At 43.3% G+C, this 19,397-nt stretch overlaps 1 long non-coding RNA gene across 1 annotated transcript in view; it reads left to right on the top strand.

The window, feature by feature from the left end:
- The window catches only part of LOC311521227, a 60,799-nt gene extending 41,656 nt beyond the window's left edge, over positions 1 to 19,143 (top strand). Inside the window, exon 4 of the long non-coding RNA XR_014711827.1 lies at positions 18,951 to 19,143. This is a non-coding gene — a long non-coding RNA (uncharacterized lncRNA). The remainder of the gene's footprint in view (positions 1 to 18,950) is intronic.
- Positions 19,144 to 19,397: the final 254 nt, after the last annotated feature.

Raw genomic sequence — 19,397 nt, 5'->3', positions numbered from 1 at the left:
TCCAATATGGGAATCAGAACCATTCCCTGTGGCAGCTTATCTACAAATCATCCTCAAACCAGGTATTGGAGTCAGAGGGGTTGCATTATGATTATGGTAACAGGACTACGAAATGGTAATTTGCTCCCTAGCTATCATGACATATTGAACTTGTGTGTTCTGTGTGTTATTTGAATTGTTCTGACTGAAGGCATCTCAGTATTGCGAACACTAAGTTCTCAAAAACTATGAGGAAGCCTCTCCCTCACCCCCCGCCACTTAATAGGCTAGTGGCTTAAAAATCAATGTGAGCAAATTTGGGGTTCTTTTTATTTTCCTTCTGAATTTTGAGCCTTTAGAAGAGTTCATATTTTCAAGCTTTTCTCTGAAACCAATAAGGCTGACAATTTTTTATTTAAATGGAAGCAATACTCTCACATAACATGACTCCAGCAGCAAGGGCTTTAAGAAAAACACCAGATATGAAAATTACCAATGCTACTATCTAGGTAGCTGTGAGAAATGTGTTGATCTCTAACACAAGATAAACAAACATATTATCACTATTAATATTTTAGACACTCTTTTGGGTAAACCTATTGTGACAGAACCTTTTGTGACAGAACAAACTGACATAGGAGATGCAAAAAATTCAAGAGTTACAGCTACTAAATTTTATAAAAACCCTTTCCAAGGAAACCACATACAGTATAAAGCCCCACAAAGGAGAACCCTAACTACAGAGACCAACTGTAGAGGTGGCTTCTTCCTTTCTTACCTCAGATGGGTATCTTTTTGCCTGGTCTGAATTTTCCCTGGAACCAGAAGGCAGCTATGCTTTCTAGTGGAATCCATTTTAAGCTATGGCTTGTGAGTATTGCTATTAATACCCTCACACAGCACCATCTGGTAGTAAAAATGTTGCCTTGCACCTTGCTGTTGAGTGGGGGTGGAAAGATAGTTATTATTGGCTCAAATTCTTGTTGATCCTTTTGTCTGTGCAAAGGGATATAGCGTTGTTGGCCCATTACTACTTCTTGTCCAGGGGAAGCTAAGGTAATAAAATTGTTGTTAATGACTAAATCAAGTCAAGGGGGAGGTTTTTTGGGAGAAGTGGGGCAGGAGGGTTTTGTGGAGGGAATCATAGAATCATAGAATATCAGGGTTGGAAGGGACCCCAGAAGGTCATCTAGTCCAACCCCCTGCTCAAAGCAGGACCAATTCCCAGTTAAATAATCCCAGCCAGGGCTTTGTCAAGCCTGACCTTAAAAACCTCTAAGGAAGGAGATTCTACCACCTCCCTAGGTAACGCATTCCAGTGTTTCACCACCCTCTTAGTGAAAAAGTTTTTCCTAATATCCAACCTAAACCTCCCCCACTGCAACTTGAGACCATTACTCCTCGTTCTGTCATCTGCTACCATTGAGAACAGTCTAGAGCCATCCTCTTTGGAACCCCCTTTCAGGTAGTTGAAAGCAGCTATCAAATCCCCCCTCATTCTTCTCTTCTGTAGGCTAAACAATCCCAGCTCCCTCAGCCTCTCCTCATAACTCATGTGTTCCAGTCCCCTAATCATTTTTGTTGCCCTTCGCTGGACTCTCTCCAATTTATCCACATCCTTCTTGAAGTGTGGGGCCCAAAACTGGACACAGTACTCCAGATGAGGCCTCACCAATGTCGAATAGAGGGGAACGATCACGTCCCTCGATCTGCTCGCTATGCCCCTACTTATACATCCCAAAATGCCATTGGCCTTCTTGGCAACAAGGGCACACTGCTGGGAAAGATGGGTGATCCCGTCTTGGAAAGGAATAAAAGCTGATTGAGAGGTGGAGCTAAGTCTCCTGACTTCTTTTTGCCTTTTGCTTGTCACGGACTGTATGACCCAGAGCTGTATTGTGACACCCTTATAAAAGGTTTCTCAAATGAACAAGTTTCCTTAATTTGCATTTTCTTTCTGGATTAAAAATTGGGGGCTAAATGCATCCTTTGTCGCTCCTTTGTCACAAAAATAAGGCACATTAAGACATTCTTGGAGGGAATGCCCTGAAGTCCAACCCTCTAGACTCCAGGATCTAGCTGACACAAACTTTTCAATAGTTAATCTGGGGTTTACTAATCAACTGGGGAGCATGCTCATTTTCCAAAGGGGGGGCAAAACAGAGGAAATATTAATTGTAAGGGCATTGAGCCTATTACCACGGTTTTTGATACAAGCATTTACACAATACCCTCCTAGTTCAACAGGAATGACAAGGATTCTTAGGAATCATTATGCATTTTCCCAAATTCCTGTTACAAATGTACATTATAACTATCCCACTATGAAAGTTACTACAGAAAAATCAGTGCCTGTTGGAAAAATATTCATAAACACAAGCTGTTTGCATTATTTTGATCACAACAAACTAGTTAAAATGACCGTTGAACCTCACAAAATGGTATGGGCCTGTTTTTATTACAGGATCATGATTCATATACTCTTGCTTCCAGAACAGTGACTAAAACTGAAATAAAAAACATTCTGAAATAGAGAAGGATGCTTGCTATAATATTTGGTTGTGAAAGATGTCATTAATAAATAGCCTGGATAATATCCTCCACCCACCCCAAATATGTGCACAGAGAGTCTTCTGCTTCTGTGTTGTAGGGAGGTTCAGAAGGGACCAAGTGCACTAGCGGATTTAGGTAGACCACCACCCCACCTGTCTTACAATCATGTCCAGTTAATGTTGGATATTGAAGGATGTGCATATGTTAGTTACCATGACAATATAAGGATTATTGTAGTTAAATGGCAATATCCCACTAGTAATACACATCTGTTTTAAATATGGTAGCAGACACCATTGCTGGGTGTTGCAATGGTGCACCAGGCCCTTCTAGCGGTCTGGCAGAATGCTCTGTGTACCACAAGCCCAGGCACAAGCTGTATTCATTCCAAATACTAGGCTCTGGCCTTCACTAAGTTCCTGTTAAAAACACATACGTTTTGAGTAATAAAAGATTATTTGACTGAGGCTGCCAGAAGATATAAGGTACAAATAGTCGAGGCCTAATTACTTTAGCAGCTCCTAACATCCTCTGGAGCAGTCCAGTACAGCACTATAAAGGTAACTGTACTCTTTGGAGGCCTAGTGCCATGGACTATCCCTTGGGTCCATCTCTCCACAAGAAGCAATCAAACCCTGTCTTGCAGATACCACAGGCTAGAGGCCAGGTCTTTTGTTTGTGGTCTCAGTGGGCTCATCGGGCTAGTGTCCTGTCATCCGTATGGGGAGTGAATCCACAGCTCCTGCCTGCAGACCATGGAGTTGCCTCCTTCTGCCTTAGCTACTGGCAGCCCCAACTCCTTCCCTGTTAGGCTTTTCTCTTTCCTGTCTCCACTCTCTTGTTGCCTACTCACCAGTATTCCCTCACAGTCACTTGCCAGGCTGCTGCCTTTGGCCTGCTGCTATTGCTCCAATACTGGATCAAACTCCGCACTTAGCTTGCTTTTCTGGGCCCCTGACCTCAGGCTATTGCTTTCTTTTCCAGCATTCTAGGATGCCTTCTACTGGCTAGATATTGAACATGGTAGTGCTCTCTATTGACTAGAACAGGGGTCTCAAACACGCGGCCCACAGGGTTATTTTCTGCGGCCTGCCAGCTCCCTGTGGCCCCCCCACTCCCCCAGCGTTTACCTAGAGCGGCTCCGGCCCGGCCTGGCGAGCACCAGGGGCAGGGCAGGCTCCCTGCCTGCCTGCCCTGCCCCCATGCCACTCCGGGAAGCGGCCAGGACTGGGGGGGGGGGGGGGGGGAGGAGAGGGGCCACAGGGGTCTGTGTTGCCCTGGCTGTGCCTCCAGGTACCTCCCCTGAAGCTCCCATTGGCCGCGGTTCTCCATTCCCAGCCAATGGGAGCTGAGGGGGGCAGTGCCTGGAGGCACGGCCAGGGCAACACACAGACCCCTTTGCCCCCCCCCATCCCCCCCCAGGCTCCAGCCACTTCCCAGAGCGGTGGCAGGCGGATGGCTGGGTGGGCAGCCTGCCCTGCCCCCGGTGCTCGCTGGGCCGGAGCCCACCCCCCAAACTCCCTGTTGCCCCCCGCACCCCAAGCTCCTTCCACACCCCACACCCTTCCTGCACCCCAACCCCCTGCCCTGAGCCCCCTACTGCACCCCACATCCCTCCTGCACCCGGATCCCCTGCCCTGAGCTTCCTGCCGCACCCCGCATCCCTCCTGCACCCGGATCCCCTGCCCTGAGCCCCCTGCCGCACCCCAACAGCCTGCCACGCCCCATACCCCTCCTGCACCCCGACGCCCTGCCTTGAGCCCCCTGTCGCCCGAGCCCCCTGTTCCACCCCTCTTGTACCCGGACTCCCTGCCCTGAGCCCCCTGCTGCACCCCGCACCTCTCCTGCATGCCGATGCCCTGCCCTGCCCTGCGCCCCCACCGCACCCCTCCTGCACCCCAACCCCCTGAGTGCAGGGAGGGGGCTGGAAAGATGTGGGGCAGGGGCAGGGCCTCATGGAGGGAGTGGAGTGGGGGCGGGGGCTGTCAGTGATGCCGCCCTCAGTACTAGTCCTCAGGGGGCCCTCATGGTCATTTGAGTTTGAGACTTCTGGACTAGAACCTATCCTTTCTCTACTTTCTACCTATCCTTTCTGTACTTTCCCTGTATCCTGAATGAACTCAGTAATGCACCTTGGCTCAACAATGTAATAAGTTACATGGCAATATTGTATACAGACTCCAAGTGGTGTTAGTGTATGTCCTGTAACTTAAATGAAATCAAGCACCCAACTTGGATACCTCTGGAATATGTTATGAGAAAGAACGATCAGAACAAGTGTAACTTTCCCTTCATGGAAAGCTCTGAAATACATTCTAATAACCAAGCAAATGATTTGCAATGAATAACTTATCTAACAATTCAGCATCTTTGTCTGCCGGCAGAACAGTTATGCGCAAATATCAGGTACCTCAACTTTATTCATTGTTTGAATTTCAGCAGTTTTTAAAAACTTATAGATTGCTCACAAGCAATTTGCTGTGACTATTTGATGTTTGACATTTGAACTGTGTTGCTGAGATGCAAGTGGTCAGGTAGCTGAAGTGGTATCGTTTGTTCTAAAACACATTGGGTGGGATTTTCAAAAGTGCTCATCTGGTCCCATTGACTTCAATAGGAGCAGTTAGGAGAAATGCTGAGCTTTTTCGAAAATCCAACCCTTTAAGTATTTGCAGGACCGGCTCTAGGCACCAGCAAAGGAAGTATGTGATTGGGGCGGCACAATTCCAGCCATCCTTTTTTTTGCTTGGGCAGTTGTGCTCTCCGACCTTGGGCAGCAAATTTTTTGCTTGGCTGAGTCTTTGCCTGAATTACAAACTGTTAAAAACTAGCCTCACACAGTATGCTTACTATGCATGAGTCAGGGAAAATGTACCCAAAATACCAGAAATACTGTGGCTTAATAGACTGAGATTTGATGTCACAACCATACATAAAAGTTACCGAGATACTTCAGAACATTGCTGCTTCCAGGTGTACATTTATTTAAAGACCAGCTTGTGATCCTGCCAGGTGGGCCCCGGGATCCACATGGAGTCCCACTGAACCAATGGGGCTCCGTTCATTCAGAGCACCTTGCTGGATTATGGCCTTCTTTATCCTAAGGAAAAAGCCACAAATACAAACCACTGGATTCAGCGTCACTCCCTGGGTACAGGGGTTTGCAAGTGAATTGCATTGCTGCACTGAATGTGTAAAAAAAAATCACATATTTTCACTGGAAAGAAAATTGCTACTTCAGCACTTAATTTGGTAAAGTCAGCCTTGAAAAGTATGAATCTGATTCTCAAAAATGCCAGTGTTTTCTTTTCTTTGTCCCCCTGGGGCATATTAGAATACCTGGCTTGAATTTATTACATACAAAGATAAAGATTTCTCTATCACCAACACTCAAAAAGATAATTAAGAGTGTTCAACAAAGTTCCTCTCTTATTATTCCATTAACAGTTACTAAATTTCAGATAGCCAGGAGACACATCAACCGATACTGGCCAATTACATGGACTATCCAATATTGCTTCCAAAAAATTCAATAAAGAAATAAATCTATAGTACCCACTGCTCCCTTTTTTAATTGTATTGAGTAATGATTAACAGCTCTACATTTACTTTCTAGCATTTCCAATTTATTTTAACAGTACTTTTTGAAATAGGGTATTAGTTATTTAACTCAGATTTTCCTATTTTCCTTGAGACAAAGAAATTCTTTTAAAGTGACCAGACAACAACTAGACTTTTTGATACTTCTGGTATCCAACACTATCCAGCTTTGCCTCCCTGTGACGGGGTTAGGACTCACCACCGCTGGTGCCTCCTGCTGGTTGCTCTGGGAATTAGCTCTGTCCAGTCATGGAGCACCTTTTTCGTGTGGTGCCTTGCCCTTTGTCTGCTCTGCTGCTTTGGGGACCCTCATTGCTCCCCGCTTGGCAGTGTTCTCTTCAGGACACTTCCCTCCGGCAGTGCCCACTGCTCCGGTCTCACCCCCTTCCGGGGGTTTGGTGTTATCAGCAGTCCACGATCTGCACCTGTTGTAGTGGCTGGCTGCAGCCTCTAAGTCTAGCCCCTTATCGCAGGGCCCCGCCACAGCCTGCATCGGGCCACGCTTCTCTTCAGCCCGGTGTAGCACAAGGGGAAGGGGGGGACCCAGGCCCACCCACTACTCTGGGTTCTGACCCAGGGACCCTCTAGCAGCAGCCTCTCTGCCCTCCTTCTCTCCCCTTGCTCTGCTATTGTCCCTGGGCCACTTCCCCTTCAGCCCTATGCACCTGCCTGGCTTAGGCTGGCAGCCTGGAGTTTGCCTTGGCTGAAGCTCCCCAGCTCCTTCTGGCCTTCCCCAGCACTGCCCTGTCCAAGGTGCTACCTTCCAGCAGAGGAGCCAGTCCTCCTTCCTTGACCACCAGGCAGAAACTCCCCACTCCCTTCCTGGGCAGCCTTTATAGATGGCTGAGTCTGGCTCTGATTGGCCGTCTCTAACTCAGCCTCTGATTGGCCGCCCACCTGTACCGCCTCCCTGGCCTGCTGAAGCCCCATCTAGGATAGGAAGGGGGCAGCCACCCCACTACAGTCCCATTTTTGGTCGGATTATATAAAGTTATTAAAATAATGCCCCATCCTCTGGATTACAAGATCCAGTCTCACTAGATAAACTTGCCTGGAGTGATAGGGAAGCTGACCTCTGAGGCACACCTCTATCTGAGGCTCCCTCCTCAACTTTGCCTGATCCTAGTCTTAGATATTGGTTCATTGCCAGAAGAATCTCACCAATTTACTCTGTTTACCAAATTCTAATGCTAAGACAATAGAAACTCACTACTTCATACTTCTCATAATTCACCTACACTGAAGGACTGGTGGTCTGTATAATCTTTTGGCAAAGATTTAAAAGTAGTGTATTTGAGTGAGGTCATATCTCTGGAAAAAGCAACGGAGTAATACTACAGAATATTCATTATTATATTGTGATATAATTAAAACTAAATGGCACTTATCTAAACAAAGGAACAGGGTGCACTGTGAAGCAATCTCCTTGCATTTGTTCTGTTGCTCTCTTATATACTAATTTCCAAACCTGTACTTTCCAATGAGTCTCCCAGTTGACAGAGTAGGACTGTATTAATTTGCATTGATAAGTGGTTGTGGTAGTGGCCACTATACCTAAAGCTGAGTTCCAACTTGAGTGACAAGCTTCCTCCTTCTGTTGCTGATAGTTTTTCCAAACAGCCTGTTTTGGCTAAACTCATGATAAGTTTGTGTCTAGAGTATATCCTGCTTTTTTAGGGAGATCATTGTAGGGTATCTACAATTTAGGACCTATGAGAGTTCAGATCACTCTGATGAGCTTTCAATAAACAATCAAATTTTGAATGCTTAAGCAAACAACATGTGACTCTACTGAGTTTCTCCATTATTAACAGTTAACTCACTTAAGGGAATAAACAGCAGTAACAAATGAACCGTTAAGAAAAAGAGAACATTTTCAGACAGGTGTACTTAGCAATATACAAGGAAGGCATGCAGGTGCCCTATCCGGGAGTGCCTATTAACCACAACTAGGGTTAATGGGCACATGGTGGTTAATGGGCAGATGGAGGACCCCATCATCCACCCTCTTAACTCAAACAAGCCAATCAACCAACCAAGTCCCACTGTCCAGGCTGAGATCCTTCCGGAGAAGAAAAATCAAATGAACACTGAGGCTCTGCCTTTCCTTAAGAAACTGCCAGGGGACAGTCTGTCCCATTCACACAGAATGGTCAATCAGTCTATTGACAAAGCACTCTTCAAGAAAACCTCTCATTTCACCAATTGCCCAGATTTCTCAGGCCTATTCCCTCTAAGGATGTGTATCCAATTGTTAGGACAGTCATCGCTGAGGCCTGCTTTATCCACCTTTATATAGTGTGTCCTCCCCTTGTTATTAGATGCAGCTGAAGGCTCTCCTTCCCGGCTTGAAGAGTGAGGCTGATTCCAGTCCCCGTCTTCAGGACAGGCCATTAACCACTTCTTGTCCTAGTACAGGGTCAGATTTCTCCACTCTCTTACAGGGGGCAAAGAACGAACATGTACTGTGTAAGATATAAATAGGCATATTTCTAAATAAAATGCATTTCCATGTTTTCTATAAAGTGTCAGGTACTCTTGGAGCAAACCCTGCCCTCACATAACTCCCCTTCTGCATATCTAAAGACAGAATTTATACCTCAGACACAGACCAAGAAAGAGGACTAAAGAATACAATAGCAAAGCAAAGAGGTATGGATGAGATCAACTTAAAGGGGTCCATTTTACAATCCAAGTTACTTTCCTCTAAACAGCAGCAATTCCTGGTGTTCTTTTGTTAAGGGTTGGATGCTGTTCTCTGATGTGGAAATAGGAAAGGGAAGCACCAACCTAAACTTGCCGGGGGTGGGGGGAAAGCGCTCTATTGTATACTGTAGCATGTTTGGTAAAATATAGTCTGTTGGATTCTTTTCTTTGTATCAGTTAATGCATCTTCTTTGGTTTATGTTCCTTATGCTTCCCAAGTGGTACTTTCTTTAATAAGTTGTTCTGCTGACTTTTATAATGATTAATTAGTTTACATGTAATATTAGTTTATTACTTTGTACTTGACTCCTCATAAATAGCACTAAAAATGCTTTGGATGAAATTTCAGCTGCTCATTTTCACCTCCTCCCCTATTACTGTCACCTCAGTAACTACGTAATAAAGACAGAGGCATAAATCCTAAAGATTTATTTTTACTGAGGGGATTTTCTGTTTACCAGGTATTTTTAACTTGCATGCACAGCTGTCATCAGTTTGTACATAGTCATTTTAGCTGATTTCATATACTGTACTACATTTAGAATAACTCCACTGTAACCATGGTAACTATTTTTGCTTAAGCACAGTTGAGCATGTGGGTTCATTTTAATTTAACTGAAGAAGATGGAGAAATGCTCTTGAAAGCTCCTGAAATCATTTAGGTTATTATTGGCTTTCATTTCAGGTTCAACAGAGCTAGAATTGCTCATTGCCTCTTTCTGTCCTTTTCTGTGAATTTTTTTTTTTAAACTTAGCATACGTGGGCTGCAACACATACATAACGAATAAAAGTTTGTGGAGGTTTTCCATAGGCAGGTTTCTTTCCTATAGTTTTCTCTTTATTTCAGATAAGGTCAGTGTCTAATTTGGGGCTTAACCTCACAATTCAGACAGCAAATGTGAAAAATCGGGACTGGGGTGGGGGATAACAGGCACCTATATAAAACAAAGCTCCAAATATCAGGACTGTCTTTATAAAAATCAGGACAACTGATCATGCCAATTTTGGCACCTTTTAGAATGAACTTGGTCTCTTGCAGCGTGGAGGCCTGAGGCTGTAAACTCTTTGGGAAGGATGGTCTCTCTTTTCATGTTTTGTACAATGGTAAACAACACTCAACAAGTGATGCATAACTCTAGGGGGGATTGTGGCCCCCAGATCTGCATGGGGAATCTTCTGCATGGGGCTCTCCTGCATAGATGAGGTGCGCATGTGCCTCTGTGCCCTTCCCTCTTCCCCTAGATCCAGCACTCTGTCAGCATTTTGGGGCTCTGTGCACTGTGGAAATTGGTCCCTTGTCCCCCAACATCTTCCTTAAACTAGACAGAGAAGAGGCCCAGCTGCCTTGGGCGCTAGACCTGCTTGTGCATCTGGCTAGGGCATCAAACCTGAGTTGCCCTGGGAAATGCCACTCACTGAAGTTTAGCCCATCCATCCTTGTCATTAGTCATGATGCGGGGGTGGCTCTGACCACGTCTGGCCTAGCCACAATAGGGTTGCCATCTCAGAGGCAGACAAACTGGCTAATTCTCCTCCCCCACCTGCCTGACCCTCTTCTTCCCCTTTCAGGAACCCCACTATTCCCAGCCTGATCCACTTCTTCTACTCTCAGCCCCCTTCCCACCTTTACAATCAGCCTGACCCTCCTCTTTCCCTCTCAGGCTCCCCCACCAGCCTGAACCTCCTCTTCTGGAGCACCCCATCTAAAGGTGTTGCCTAGTCATTGTGTGACTAATTAGATTTCCACTGCCTTTACTGAGAGGCAGGAAGATGTGGGTACAGAGCACTGGGGGAATGGAAATGGAGGACTACTGAAACTTGAGACCTGTTACCTGCACCTTCCTCACATCCACTCTGGAAAGTGGGCAGGTATAGGGGCAGGCCACAGCTCACCTGAGCACATACCCAGACCCCTTAGGAGAGCTAGCTAGCTGGTCATCTATGCACCCCAAGACACATGCCTCAGGGGTTTCAGCGAGGATGGGGGTTGGGCACAACTGCATGCCTGGACAGGTGTGGAGTTGGTAGTATAGACATACTATGTCGGCCAACACTATGAAGTGACTGTGATGGAAGAATCTAAGATACAGGTTATGCTCATGATCAGCAAAATGGGCATTCAGAGCATGTGCAATTCCCTTTGTTGTACAGAAAAATAAATGTTTTTCTTATTGTTTGGAGGCCCTGGTGAAAGATAATGCACATAATATCTGCTGCCCTGGATGACATCACAGAGCTAAGTAGACAAACACACCTGGCTGCTTTTGACCGTTATGAATGGAACCTGAAAATTCCTCTTGCCAAAGCCCTGTCAGGCATAAGTCCCAAATTGAATATGTTTCTCTTTGATAGTGAGGTGATGCAAAGTTATTAGCATTAGCATAGCTGGCTGAATAATGTTGGGGAATAATTTTTGTCAATAGTTTTTACCCTCCTCACCAATTAACAAATTATATGTAATATTTTTTAAATGATTTGACCACCTCTACAAATGGCCAGACAATATTTGTCAACTTTTCCGGTCTATCAGAAAATAGATTACTTACTAATAGTTTTCTGTCAGCATTCAGACAGCTCATGTTGTTATTCCCAGTGTTATTAGCCACCTCCCTTCTTCCCAAGTCTGCTTTTTGGTGCCAATTGTAAATAGACATCACCATGTGCCATCTTCCACAAGGACCTGATCCTGCACCTTTTAAACCTATGGAAGTTCTAGCATTGACTTCAATGAGAGCAGGATGAAACTTTATATCGGCAGATGTGCAAGTATAACTTTTTTATTATAGTTCGTGGGACTATAACAGAGACGGTGGTTGGTTTTGTTTTTTTTGATGGTTCAAATTCTCTCCCAAATCTCTTCAGCCCTTCCCTGCAATAGTCTCACATGTAATACTGAGTCCTCATAAATAAACAATATACTTTATGCTGGTATAGAATCTCTCACTGGAGAATCTCAAAATACTTTAAATAATTAAAGCCTCATAAAATCCCTATGAGGCAGGTGGTATTAGACTACTTTTACAGATGAGTAGACAGAAGCAGAGAGACTAAGTGAAAAAGTAAGAATCACAGAATATTCTCACCCCTGAGGTTATGATTAGCTGTGGCTCAGACCCCCAAATCTAACCACTAGTCCATAATCTGTCATGCTAATGTGTCCTCCGTGTTTGCTGCACCAATAATAGGTCTCCTTCTTTCCTTTGTAAACTTTGAACAGCTGTTTCCTTGCAGGGGAGAAGGGAGAAATCAATAACTCTGCACTCATCATTTGTGACTAGGTTACTTCTGCATTGACAAGTGATTGATTTGCTTCATCTCCCACTCAAAGGCAGTGACAGCTCCTCTGTTCATGCTGTACAATAGGAAGAGAGAAGTGGAAAGTATTGGGTGAGAAGCAAATTTGAGGGCATATGTCAATCAGAGTTCATCATTGGAATTCCTGCCATTTTAATAAGGGGGACCTAGCAACATAGCCCAGACATTTATCTGAAATGCCAAATAATCACAAATGTGCAAGAACAAGTCTTCCAAAACCGGGCAAAATTTTAAAAATTGTGCATATGGCTCATACATGTAGATCATTGGATTCACTCCATGCTTTGGATTACAAACAAACCGTCAACCAAAACAACAGAATGGACCTTTCCAGAATACATGGAGCCCTGTAAGGAATTTCTCTTAATTAAAACTTATTAGCTGAAAATGCATAAAGCACTCTATGTAGTATACATGCTACATATTGCTCTTCAGTGGAACCTGTTTCATTTAATTATAACAATGTAATGTATCCTCTCTTCTGTGCTTTTCTTTCTGGCTTTGTTTTTTTGAAAACTTCAGTAAAAACACAGGAGAGAGAGACACACACACACAGACACATTTGGGGGGGGGGGGGGGAGAAGGAGAAGAACCTTCCTAGCTGCTGGAACCCAAAAGGAACAAAATGTTTAGCTATATTGGATTGAAGCACTGGGCTGCCAAATCTGGCATTCTGCAATATCAGAGACTATTCACATAATGGGCACCTGTTTTTGAATACTACATTCCTGGCCAACTGTGAAATGTGTATATGGGGGGAGGGGGAAGGGAAGAGGAAGTTAATCCTTCATCTTGGCAGCTGGCCTTTCATGCCTTTAAGATGGATTTCTGATTACCTCAAGATACCAAGACTGAAAAACATAAAAAGGGGATGGAGATAGGAAATTAGCATGAGAACTAACGAATACATATCCCACAAAAACAAAAAAAAAAAAAAAAGAGATTAAGTAAAAAATAATAACCTGGAAATCAAAAGAATTTCCAGAAAGATTCTAAAAAAATCAATATTCGAAAATTCTTAATTTAACTTCCCATCAAAATGCTATTAACATTAGCTAGATCTGGATTAGCTATTCATAATAATTTGATGAAGTCATAATTTCTTTGCTCACAAATTTGTGAACAGATTATGATTCTCACTAAATTAAGTTTTTCAAAACCATACGATTAAAAAGTTTCATGCAAACATTTAATCCTATGGCTTTTCTTGCAGTCTTCCCTGTGACTATTCACTCAATGCGTTTTATTGCAGTAACTCTTTGAAGCCTCAGTCAATGATCAGGGCCTCATTTTGTATTAGATACTGCACATACACAACGAGAATACAGTAATGGCGTCAAAGAGTTTACAATTTAAGTATCCGACAAAAGACAAGTGAACACTGTTTGTTATTTAATAAGAGTGGTGTTTCCTAACTAGAATTTGAACCAACCATTTCAGGATTGAAACTTTGCAAAAACACTTATTTTCACATATTCACCAGACCTCTGCCTTCTGTGAACATTCTTGTGTGACAGCTGCCATCCTGGCTGACAAACTGGGGATTGAATCAGGGAATTTGATCTAAAAACATGAGTCTCTCCTGCTTGAGCAAAAGAGTCTGTCGCTGGGGCTATAACAGACTCACATCCTCTGTAGATTGGACAGAGAGAGGGTCACACAACACACTGAATAGCGGGTTACACTTGTGAACAAAAGTGTGTGCATATTAATGTTTGCAAACAAGAAACAAAACACATCACTGATGAAGTGATTTCACAAGTTTTATTCAAATAGATGTTTGTGAATAGCTTCTTGCATTATTCAGCCAGCTCTGCAGTTTGTGGACAGCTTAACTGGTACAAGCATTGTGGGTTTGCTGCCAAATCCAAAAATCTAAAGCACACATCTCCTCTTCTGTGGTAAAGCCGTCAGGAGGGAACAGGCAGCCGAAGAAGATGCAAAATTAATTTGATGGAGCTTCCCCTGAATGATCTCTTTGTGGAAAAAGGGATTTGAGGGCATGCAGAGAAATTAGGATGGGAAACGCCATGAGCTGCATAACCCCAGAAAACCTTTCTGGTGGTTGCCCTGACACACTGCAAGGGATGGAGAGTGGGGTGGAAACTCAACCACGGATGGGGAAAAACAAAGGGTGATTCACACAGGATGAACCATAACAAATTCCTTAAAGCATATGCAGAGTATTACAGGCCAAGAGAATCTTCCTTTTAGCCTCCATTGAGGCTGCCAAATCCTACCCTAAGGAGTGACTCAGGGTGGTAGAGCACTTCATTAATTCTGAGTGCCTGGATGCAAGCCAGGCACCAAGTGCTGCAAAGAGCTATCATTCTACTTTGCTGAAAAAAGATTATGCTCATTTGAGAAGGCATCTCGAACAGCATGGATCTGCTTCACCTATACCCATCAACCAACAGCCCACCTGCGTTCTCAGAATTCAGTATTCACTCACTCAAGAAGTTCTACACAGCTTAAAGGTCTTGATCCAGGCCCTTCCTGGCTTGTGAAATGGAGTCATGAACAACTGGTGCCATTCTTGACCAAAACAGCCAACTCCTCATTCAGAGAAGGAATCTTGCCTTCCTCCTTCAAATACACAGTAGTCCAAGCATCACTAAAGAAACTCACTCTGTATATTTCAGCCCCGGTGAACCACTTTCCAGTGTCAACCCCCCTTATCCTGAGCAAACTTATAAAGAAGCTAGCCAAAGACCAACTACCAGCTCATCCAATGGAAGCGAACATTCTAGACCTGGCATAATCTGGATTTAGGCCAGGACATGGAATCAGAACTGCCTTTATAGTGCTGATGAATGATCTGTCAGTGGATAGAGGGCAGATATCCATTCTCATCATCCTGGACCTCTCTGCAGCATTCAACACTACTGATTGTGATATTCTGCTGCCTCAGCTGAAATACAGGGGTCCAGGGTAATGTGCTAAAATGGTTGGAGTCCTTCCTGTAGGGACACACCCAACAAGCAGAAACAGAAAACTGCACCTTCATCACTAGACCCCTCAATTGCAGGGGTTCCACAAGAATCAGTTCTCTCTGTGGTCTTTTTTAACATCTACATGCAAGCCACTAGGTTAACTGGTTAAACATGGACTCAAGTGCCAGAAATATGCAGATGATACATTATCCTTCACCACATATGACCACACCACCACGATAGCACAGTACTAGGATGAAGATGACAGAGGTGATACTAGTGGACAGAGGAAAGTGTGCGTGATGGCTATAAGTTCTTCAGAAGTCACCACTGGTTGAAGATGCACATCCACAACTGGTCAGTTCAGTCCATAGTCTAGGAGTACTCTTGGATTCCTTGCTGATGCTGAGCTTTCATATAGCATCATCCATGATTAACACTTCCTACCATCTCTGCTTGGCTAGGAAACTCCATCCCATCCTGGCAGACAAAGACCTGGCCCCAGTTATTCATGCCTGTGTCACCTCTTGGCTGGATTACAGCAATGCAGTATACTTGGGCATGAAGCCTTCAGCATTTAGGAAACTCCAGCTAGCTCAGAATGCTGCAGAGCATCTCCTCAGCCACACAGGCTACTGCACACATATCAAACCTGTCCTCCACTCTCTACAATGGCTTCCATTAGCATTTCAAATCAATTTCAAGGTTGCAGTCCTTATCTTCAAAGCACTTTATCGACTGTTCTGAGGGTATCTAAAAGATGGTCTAAATCTCTGGCATGAAGATTGTGGTCAAATCTCAACAATACGAGTTAAAAACTTATCTGCGTGGGAGAGAACTTTTTCTGGGGGTGGTTCAAGACTGTGGAATAAACTCCTGAGGAATATCAGTCCTCACCACTTTTTCCTCTAAATGCAAGTCACATTTCTTTGACTTTTCCTTCTCTACTAGAGACACATAGCTATATTTATATTTAATGACCTCCCAACAAATTACATAACCTACCAAAACAAGGCAACCCACTGCACATTCTTCTCCATGTGGGGAGAGGATGAGAAAACGAACAGCGCAGCATGTGACAAACGTGTAGTCACATTGCTTAATGAACTCCTGAAATGTGCTCAGATATTGTGTTGATGAGTGGGATATAAGAACCTCTATAGAACAGAAGGGCCAGAGACAATCTGACCTAAGTCTCTGAAAATCTTCTGATATTTCAAATGTGGGTTTAATGGGTATAGCAGTGGCTACTGTGCCAACTTAAATATTTATTTTCTGTTAAGTCTCCAACTGAACTTTTGCTTTTTTTGGTACATTTTACAAAAAGTGGCTAACTATTATTACTCCCATTGGTAATCATCATCATGACAAATTGTGCTGAGTTCTTTAGGTTTTCAAGTGGGTGGAATACATAATTATATAGGAATTCAACTATAATTTAGTATTAATTAATTTGCCCTTATTTTAAAATGTTAGAGTTTTTCATTAGGAAATAAGCTTTTCATTTAAAGTTAGTTTTAGAATTAGCCAAAAAGCAGATTTAAAACTATAAGTAAACTGAATAAAGGCATCTGGGTCTCTCCATCTAGTCTAGTGATTTTGTGTAATCGGAAAGCCATCTCCAGCTAGTCACTTGATACTGTCAGCTTAGGAGAAGATTCAGTATAAAAATATTAGGGGTATTTCCAGGGTTGGCACTGTGGTATAACAGATGTAAGTATAGTGCCTGGCTGTGCTCGTTCTGACCCCAACTTTGGCCAGTGATAGCACCTGCCTGAACAGCCATATTTACAAAATGAAGAAGAGTTTAATAGAGATGAGCTGGAATTAACCATTAACAGCTACTAACTTTGGTTCTTCTCTCAGTTTGTTTGTGCGATAAAACTCCCCGTGAATTCAGTGGGAGCATCAAGTTCCTTGTGTCTGCTGAGTTAAAGCATTGTTTTGGGAAAAAGGCAACCTCCATATTAAATGTCTCCACAGTGAGAGAAGGACACCAACACTAGTTAGTATTGTAGCAAGTAGCTGAATATCCACTCTTAGTAGGTTTGCAGGAAGCCCCCATATTTGAAGCCATCTCAGCCTTGGCCATAGCTCCATGTTCAAGGTGATGCACGGACAGCTAGACATTAAGGCCCCGATCCTGCACCACTGAAAACAGCAGTTTCACCTTTGAATTAAATGGGCACAGGGCCATGTCTTTACTTCAGGCTTTTGTGTAACTGTGTCAGCAATACAAGACCACTTTTTATTTGGGAGTTTGGGCCATTATATAACATTTATATCTTGAGGGGAAAAAAATCTCTCATTCTTATTTAACAAAAAGGGAAGGAGTCTGTATTCTACACAGATATGGTCTCTCCTTTGAGGAGCATGTTGCCTTTGATTTGATGCCAATTTCAACTTCTGTTGATTTACTACAATATTTTTCTCAGGATACAGATTTAACAACTTTATGTTTTAAGTATATAAAGCAAAGTGCATACAAAGTGTGGGTTTTGGAAAATAACACTTATGATTTTTAATAAGTGTTTGATCTGGACATAAACACAAAAAGCGACTAGAGTGCAGATTCCAGAAAAACAGCAACTCAGTTCAGAAGCAGACATGGTGATATTACCAAGGTTAACGCCGACTGGCAGCAGGGAGTGCATTTTCAATTCAAGAGATGGAGAGTAAGCCATGCAATATCCATTAATGCCAGTGGTTAAAGCTTTGTGCATAGTTTGTACCATTAGGTGATGCCTTGGTAATAAAATGCTACTACCCAGATCTAGGAGTTGGCACCTCCCTTACTGCCAGATGAACTGTGGAATCCACCCCACTGAGATCTCTTGTTCTTGAAAGTACACGGCTCTAAGTAGCAGGATTTTTAGCAGTCAGATTCAGTACCAGGAAGAACATTTTCCTGATGCTGAAAATTTTATTCAGGTATGTGCTGTTTCAATAGGGGCAGTAATGTCAGAAACACTGACTAGATCAAAGCTTATGCCTCAGTCAGAAAGGATGGGGATAACAAAAATGCTCTGTCCATGGATTACAAATAGAGGATTGCTCAGACTTTCTTAAACCTTCATGGGAGTGCCCATGGTACCACTAATTGATTCATGATATGAAATATGGAAAGCCCCCATAAGGTTTTTCCTTGTACACACACACAAAACCCCAGTTACGACATAGGAACAGGAATTGCCATACTAGATCAAACCAATGGCCAGTCTAGCTATGCCATCTCCACGAGTGGCTAGTATCAGATATTTCAGAGAAAGATGTAAAAATTCTACCATGAACACATTTGCAATAACATAAGTATGGAGGAAATTTTTTCCTAACCCCAGGCACTTAAGTGGTTGGCTTACATGCTGTGACATGAAAAATGATATCCCTTATACTTTTTAATCTTACATTACTAAATAGCCAGAAACAGACATAGCCTGTTTTTTTTTAAATCACTTTAAAAATTGGGTATAGGTGCAGATAAATGGACTTTTAGCCAGCTATTCCAACATGGCACCAGAAGTCTAATTTTCATAGTCCATGGGAAAATTTTGGTTGCCCTTATCATTAATGCACATGTTAAGGAGGATACTGTCACAGGCTCACCTGCAAGCTCACCTAATCTTACAGCAGTCAAATTAATATTCAACTCAGGACAGCCCACCCGGGCCTTACATCCCACAACGTAAACAAAACAGTCTTTTATTGGCTCAAAAGGGTGCTGGGATGGCCAGGCTTATTGGGTTCAGACAATGGGAGATCCTGCGTATGCTGTCCTAGCTTCACCCAGAACTGACCCCTGGAAGAAGCAGCAAGCCCTTTATATCTTGCCTGTTGGGCCCTAATTGGCTTCTTCCTGTTCCCAGTCCTTTTAGACTCTGGAGGATGGATACTCATCGTGGCTGGCCTTTCTAGGAAGCTCCTGGAGGACTACATTTCATTCTCCTCTTCACCTCCAAGGGACACCTGCTTTGGGCAGGGAGTGCCAAGACAGCAAGGCCTACAGCAAGGGGCAGCAAACACCTGGTACCTCCTCACAAATAACCTGTTCTATTTAAAATTGTTTTACAAGTCCAGCTGCATCAGCACTCAGTATTTTGCAAATAAACAAAAGATTCTTCAATCTTACTATTTTTGGCAAAAATAGTTTTTTTTTTATGGTAAGAAATGCCTTTTTTTAATGGTAAGAAATGGAGCAAAACCAATTTATTTTCAGTACCCAATCTATTGGGCAAAATCATAAAAGCGTATTCACAGACAGGAAACAAAATCATCTGTAGGTTACAGAAATTTCAGGTAACAAATCAAAAATG

Source organism: Lepidochelys olivacea, assembly GCF_965140295.1.
Source record: "Lepidochelys olivacea isolate rLepOli2 genome assembly, chromosome: 5".
Taxonomy (NCBI): domain Eukaryota; kingdom Metazoa; phylum Chordata; order Testudines; family Cheloniidae; genus Lepidochelys; species Lepidochelys olivacea.
Note: the sequence above shows the minus strand (reverse complement) of the source record. Positions and strands in the feature narration are given on the sequence as shown.